We start from the raw sequence: 6,792 nt of genomic DNA on the forward strand, positions 1-6,792 counted from the left end.
ATATGTTGGATGGGTATATTGTGAAGAGCACTGACTCAGTGAGTCAAGACATTGGATCCAAGCTCTGATTCCACTACTAACCAGTTCTGTGGATTGAAGCAAGTCATTGCATTTTTCTGAGCCTCATTTCCCTAATCTCCTAAATGATAAGATTGACTTGAAAATACTTAAGTTTCTTTTGGTTTTAAGCTCCTATATTTAATCTTCTTTGCTGGTGTATTTGTATATTTGTATCTTTAAAAAAAATAATTAAAACCTATATCTAAAATTTAGTGTGAATTTCTATCCTGGGCATTCTTTCCATTTATTAATTATGCATTTTTAATTACATGTGAATGCCTACTATCCATGATATGTGTATATTTATATGTATAAACATATATATATATATCCCTTCTCTTGGGCCTCCCAGGTGGTACTAGTGGTAAAGAACCCGCCTGCCAATGCAGGAGACATAAAAGATGCGGTTTTGATCCCTGGGTTAGGAAGATCCCCTGGAGGAGGGTATGGCAACCCACTCTAGTATTCTTGCCTGGAGAATCTCATGGACAGAGGAATCTGGTGGGCTACAGTCCATAGGGTGGCAAAGAGACACAACTGAAGTGACTTAACACACACACACACACACACACACACACACACACATCCCTTCGGGCTTTGCTATCTTAATGTCCTTTCAGACATTTTTTCCTTTTCTTTTTCCTTCTGGAATCTGAGGCCACCCTTTCCCACAGGCTTCCCAGGGTTTATGTTCACCCTTCTTGATCTATTTTCTACCAAACTTGCTTGTAGAACTCATGATTATGCCTCTCTGTTCAATGTGATTCCCCCTTTATTTTATTTTTAAATACTTTGTCTATGTTTATAGTCTTTTGTATGGAATTATGTTTATCAAAATGTTCTTTTAGTGTGTTCTTTTAAAAGTAATTATAGTAGATGGAAAACTGTCTAAGCTTGCCAATTTGTACTTTGTTATAAAATTATACTACTTCAGTACAAATCTAAATTTCTTAGTGTTCCAAATATGAAAATGCTTCTTTATTTTTTAACCCAGGTATAAAATACATCACAAACCATTTCTTTGATAGGAAGCCTTTCAACATTTTATTTGATATTTCAATTGGAATGGGAACAGCTCATTTATTTTCCTTTTCATAAAGGATCCTATAGATCCTACAGCAGTTTAAAATTTTATACTTTAAAATAAGTTGCAAACATCCATTGCTGCTCATGCATACTAAAGAAAGTTAGAAGATGTGCTTACACATTTTGCACATTAGCTGCATATGGGATACAGAATTGGTTTGTTGTCTCCATCTTCCTTCTTCAGCTTTTGGTCTGTGTGGATTTCATCATCCGCCATTAGTTTAGCCACCTGGCCATCCTTCTTTATGTTTACTATATATAATTGCTTTAGCTTCTGTTACAGATTGAAAAATGTTTTATTTATTTTAAAAATTAATTTATTTTAATTGGAGGCTAATTAATTTACAATATTGTAGTGTTTTTTTGCCATACATTGACATGAATCAGCCATGGGTGGACATGTGTCCCCCATCCTGAATCCTCCTCCCACCTCCCTCCCTATCCCATCCCTTAGGGTTGTCCCAGTGCACTGGCCCTGAACACCCTATCTCATGCATCTAACCTGGACTGGTGATCTATTTCACATATGATAATATACAAGTTTCAATGCCATTCTCTCAAATCATTCCATCCTCACCTTCTCCCAAAGAGACCAAAAATCTGTTCTTTATCTCTGTGTCTCTTTTGCTATCTTGCATATAGGGTTATCGTTACCATCTTTCTAAATTCCATATATATTCATTAATATACTGTGTTGGTGTTTTTCTTTCTGACTTACTTCACTCTGTATAATAGGCGCCAGTTTCATCCACCTCATTAGAATTGATTCAAATGCATTCTTTTTAATAGCTGAGTAATATTATATTATGTATATATACCACAACATACACACTTACTCCTTGGAAGAAAAGTTATGACCAACCTAGATAGCATACTGAAAGGCAGAGACATTACTTTGCCAACAAAGGTCCGTCTAGTCAAGGCTATGGTTTTTCCAGTGGTCATATATGGATGTGAGAGTTGGACTGTGAAGAAAGCTGAGTGCCAAAGAATTGATGCTTTTGAACTGTGGTGTTGGAAAAGACTCTTGAGAGTCCCTTGGACTGTAAGGAGATCCAACCAGTCCATTCTGAAGGAGATCAGCCCTGGGTGTTCTTTGGAAGGAATGATGCTGAAGCTGAAACTCCAGTACTTTAGCCACCTCATGTGAAGAGTTGACTCATTGGAAAAGACTCTGATGCTGGGAGGGATTGGGGGCAGGAGGAAAAGGGGACGACAGAGGATGAGATGGCTTGATGGCATCACCGATTCAATGGACGTGAGTTTGAGTGAACTCCGGGAGTTGGTGATGGACAGGGAGGCCTGGCGTGCTGCGATTCATGGGGTCACAAAGAGTCGGACACAACTGAGCAACTGAACTGAACTAAACCACAACATTCTTATCCATTTGTCTGCCAATGAACATCTAGGTTGCTTCCACATCCTAGCTATTGTAAACAGTGCTGCAATAAACACTGGGGTACACGTGTCTTTTTCATTTCTGGTTCCCTCAGTGTGTATGCCGAGCAGTGGGATTGCTGGGTCATATGGCAGTTCTATTTCCACTTTTTTAAGGACCCTCCACACTGTTCTCCATAGGGGCTGTACTAGTTAGCATTCCCACCAACAGTGTAAGAGGGTTCCTTTTCCTCTGTACTCTCTCCAGCATTTATTGTTTGTAGACTTTTTGATAGCATCCATTCTGACTGGTATGAGATGGTATCTCATTGTGGTTTTGATTTGCATTTGTCTGATAGTAAGTGATGTTGAGCATCTTTTCACATGTTCGTTAGCCATCTATATGTCTTCTTTGGAGAAATGTCTTTTTAATTCTTTGGCCCATTTTATGGTTGGGTTTATTTTTCTGTAATTGAGCTGCGGGAGCTGCTTGTATATTTTTGAGGTTATTCTTTGTCAGTTGCTTCATTTGCTATTATTTTCAACCATTCTGAGGCTGTCTTTTCACCTTAGTTATAGTTTCCTATGTTGTGCAAAAGCTTTTAAGTTTAATTAGGTCCCATTTATTTATTTATTTTTGCTTTTATTTCCATTACTCTGGGAGGCGGGTCATAGAGGATCCTGCTGTGATTTATGTCAGAGTGTGTTTTGCCTATGCTTTCCTCTAGAAGTTTTACAGTTTCTGGCCTTACATTGAGATCTTTAATCCATTTTGAGTTTATTTTTGTGTATGGTGTCAGAATGCATTCTAGTTTCATTCTTTTACAAGTGGTTGACCAGTTTTCCCAGCACCACTTGTTAAAGAGATTGTCTTTTTTCCATTGTATATTCTTGTCTCCTTGGCTGAAGATAAGGTGTCCATAGGTGCGTGGATTTATCTCTAGGCTTTCTATTTTGTTTCATTGATTTATATTTCTGTCTTTGTGCCAGTACCATACTGTCTTGATGACTATAGCTTTGTAGTATAGTCTGAAGTCAGGCAGACTGATTCCTCCAGTCCATTCTTCTTTCTCAAGATTGCTTTGGCTATTCAAGGTTTTTTGTATTTCCATACAAATTTTGAAATTATTTGTTCTAGTTCTGTGAAAAATATAGTTGGTTGCTTGATAGAGATTGCATTGAATCTATAGATTGCTTTGGGTAATATACTCATTTTCACTATATTGATTCTTCTTATCTATGAACATGGTATATTTGTCCATCTATTTGTGTCATCTTTGATTTCTTTCATCAGTGTTTTATAGCGTACTATATATAGGTCTTTTGTTCCTTTAGGTAGATTTATTCCTAAGTATTTTATTCTTTTAGTTGCAATGGTGAATAGAATGGTTTCCTTAATTTCTCTTTCTTTTTTCTCATTATTAGTGTATATGAATGCAAGGGATTACTGTGTTAATTTTATATCCTGAAAATTTACTATATTCATTTATTAGCTCTAGTAATTGTCCAGTAATGTCTTTAGGGTTTTCTAGGTAGAGGATCATGTCGTCTGCAAACAGTGAGAGTTTTACTTTTTCTTTTCCAATCTGGATTCCTTTTACTTCTTTCTCTTCTCTGATTGCTGTGGCTAAAACTTCCAAAACTATGTTTAACAGTAGTGGTAAGAGTGGGCACCCTTGTCTTGTTCCTGACTTTAGGGGAAATGCTTTTTTCACCACTGAGGATAATGTTTGCTGTGGGTTTATCATATATGGCTTTTATTGTGTTGAGGTATGTTCCTTGCTTTCAGGAGGGTTTTTTTATCATAAATGAATGTTGAATTTTGTCAAAGGCTTTCTCTGCATCTATTGAGATAATCATATGGTTTTTATCTATCAGTTTGTTAATGTGTTTCACATTGATTGATTTGCAAATATTGAAGAATCCTTGCATCCCTGGGATAAAACCCGCTTGGTCATAATGTATGAACTTTTTAATATGTTGTTGGATTCTGTTTGCTAGAATTTAGTTGAGGGTTTTTGCACCTGTGTTCATCAGTGATATTGGCCTATAGTTTTCTTTTTTTGTGGCATCTTTGTCTGGTTTTGGTATTAGGGTGATGATGTCCTCATAGAATGAGTTTGGAAGTTTAACTTCCTCTACAATTTTCTGGAAGAGTTTGACTGGATAGGTGTTAGCTCTTCTCTAAATTTTTGGTAGAATTCACCTGTGAATCCTCTGGTCCTGGGCTTTTGTTTGTTGGAAGATTTTTGATTACAGTTTTGATTTCCGTGCTTGTGATAGGTCTGTTAAGATTTTTTATTTCTTCCTGGTTCAGTTTTGCAAGGTTATACTTTTTAAGAATTTGTCCATTTCTTCCAAGTTGTCCATTTGTCATACAGTTGCTGATAGTAGTCTCTTATGATCCTTTGTATTTCTATGTTGTCTGTTGTGATTTCTCCATTTTCATTTCTAATTTTATTGATTTGATTTTCTCCCTTTGTTTCTTGATGAGTCTGGCTAATGGTTTGTCTTATTTATCTTCTCAAATAACCAGATTTTTGTTTTGTTGATTTTTGCTATAGTCACATTTGTTTCTTCTTCATTTATTTCTGCCCTAATTTTTTATGATTTATTTTCTTCTACTAACCTTGGGATTATTCTTCTTTTTCTAGTTGCTTAGGTGTAAAGTTAGGTTATTTATTTGATTTTTCTCTTGTTTCTTGAAGTAAGCTTGTATTGCTATGAACCTTCCCCTTAGCACTGCTTTTCCTGAATCCCATAGGTTTTGGATTGTTGTGTTTTCATTTTCATTTGTTTCTATGCATGTTTTGATTTATTTTTTAATTTCTTCTGTGATTTGCTGGTTATTTAGAAGCATGTTGTTTAGCCTCTATAGTTTTTTTTTTTTCCTATTGACATCTGATCTTACTGCATTGTGATCAGAAAAGATGCTTGAAATGATTTCAGTTTTTTTGAATTTACCGAAAGTAGATTTATGGCCCAGGATGTGACCTACCCTGGAGAACGTTCTGTGTGCACTTGAGAAAAAGGTGAAATTCATTGTTTTGGGGTGAAATGTCCTATAGATATCAATTAGGTCTTACTGGTCCGTTGTGTCATTTAAAGTTTGTGTTTCCTTGCTAATTTTCTGTTCAGTTGATCTATTCATAGGTGTGAATGGGGTACTAATGTCTCCCACTATTGTGTTACTGTTAATTTCCCTTTCACTCATTAGCATTTGCCTTACATATTGCAGTGTTCCTATGTTGGGTGCATATATATTTATAACTGTTATATCTTCTTCTGGGATTGATCCTTTGATCATTATATAGTGTCCTTCTTTGTCTCTTTTCATGACCTTTATTTCAAACTCTATTTTATCTGATATGAATATTGCTTCTGCTGCCTTCTTTTGTTCTCCATTTTTGTGAAATATCTTTTTCCAGCCCTTCACTTTCAGTCTGTATGTGTCCCTTACTCTGAGGTGGGTAGACAGCATTTATAGGGATCTTGTTTTTGTAACTGTTCAGCCAGTCTTTGTCTTTTGGTTAGGGCATTCAACCCATTTACATTTAAGGTAATTATTGATAAGTATGATCCCATTGCCATTTACTTTTTGCTTTGGGTTTGAGTTTATAAACCTTTTCTGTGTTTCTTGTCTAGAGAAGAGCCTTCAGCATTTGTTGAAGAGCTGGTTTGGTGGTGCTGAATTCTCTCAGCTTATGCTTGTCTGTAAAGCTTTTGATTTCTCCTTCATTTTTGAATGAGATGCTTGCTGGGTACAGTAATCTGCACTGTAGGTTTTTCTCTTTCATCACTTTAAGTATGTCCTGCCAATCCCAGGTGAGCTATGTGTCTCAATCACCTCCCCAGTCCCAGACACTTGGTTTCCTGGGTGTGCCATAAGAGTGCTGTCTCAGGGGTGCCGTGTCTCCTCTGGGGAGCCAATCTCTGACTGTGACCCTCCTGGCAGATATCAACTGTCCAGGTTCCCAGAAAGACTTGGTCAGCAACTGGGAGCCTGATCACAGTTTGGTGGAGGATGCCATCTGTGGGGCTGAAATTACCCTTGCCTTCCAGCTCTGGCTATTGCATGCCTGCGTTTCTGCCTCTGGCAGGGGGATGCCTGGTCCGTTGGTATTCGTTTAGTCCCTTGTTCTGTGAGTGGGCCGGGCTGTGCCTCAGGTTAGAGTTTTGCACGAGAAAATTCTCTCTTTCTTTTTTTTTTGAATTTCTCTGGCTATCCCACAGTTTGGGTTGCTATCTCACATTAGCTCCCTTAGATTG

Source organism: Bos mutus, chromosome 4, assembly GCF_027580195.1.
Source record: "Bos mutus isolate GX-2022 chromosome 4, NWIPB_WYAK_1.1, whole genome shotgun sequence".
In the NCBI taxonomy this organism is placed as follows: domain Eukaryota; kingdom Metazoa; phylum Chordata; class Mammalia; order Artiodactyla; family Bovidae; genus Bos; species Bos mutus.